A 905-nucleotide genomic window follows, 5' to 3' on the forward strand; every position below is an offset into this window, starting at 1 on the left:
AAAGTTGGAAATAAAGTACCAATTTTAACTTTTTTTTTTGTCTTTATTAGAAACAAATTTATATACTATTGAATTACTAGTTTCATTCTTGATTCATACATCTTTCTCAACTTACTTTTCATCATGAACAAAATATAATTTTTTTTTAATGAGGTACAGGTCTGAGGCTCTAAATATTTGTTTCTATGTCATTGTTTTTGTAATTTTGTGTGGACATTTGGTTGCTTAACAACACTGCTTCTTTATGCTTGTCAAAATCCATATTTATTTTACAAGCTGGGTTTTCGTTTTTTAATTTTTGGAGAACGAGATGATGAGGAATATGTTTCCCTATTTGTTTGATTGCAGATATGAAGGCATCAATCATGTACTAGCTCTAGCTGATCTTTCTCATTCTCCACACAAAAATTATATACAATTTAATTTAGTTTTCTGTATTTTTATTAAAAAAACATAAGGCACAGGTTTGAGATTTTGTCCCATTCTCTATGAAATAGTCACAAAATGGGAGGAATTAAATAATGCACACTACTTAGTATAAAGGAGATTTGTTTTAGTGTTTTTTAGGCCAATGAAATATAAACATTTAGATAATATTATTTAATTTTTGCTGAAAATTAGTTTGATTTGATAGGATAAATTTATTTATAATTTCAAGTAGATTTTTATTATTGAAACATGTCATTTTATTTGAAAAAATGGTAATAGTTGTTGGGAAAATTAACAAGAAATAAAGTTTAATGGTGTAGGGCGGGTCTTCGCGGGGCAGGGATGGGGCAAGAAAATTTCCCCGTCATGCAGGGCGGGGCGGGGATGGGGCAAGAAAAATCCATGCGGGGCGGGGGTAAAGATCTCATCCTTCGGCCCCGCCCCACCCCATTGTCATCCCTAAATTGAGACCTATT

General features: G+C 31.9%; 1 pseudogene; it reads left to right on the top strand.

Annotated features, from left to right (window-relative positions):
• The first annotated feature begins 303 nt into the window (after nucleotides 1-303).
• Nucleotides 304-390, top strand: LOC115978454 (annotated as a pseudogene).
• Nucleotides 391-905: the final 515 nt, after the last annotated feature.

Source organism: Quercus lobata, chromosome 2 (assembly GCF_001633185.2).
Source record: "Quercus lobata isolate SW786 chromosome 2, ValleyOak3.0 Primary Assembly, whole genome shotgun sequence".
NCBI classification, from domain to species: domain Eukaryota; kingdom Viridiplantae; phylum Streptophyta; class Magnoliopsida; order Fagales; family Fagaceae; genus Quercus; species Quercus lobata.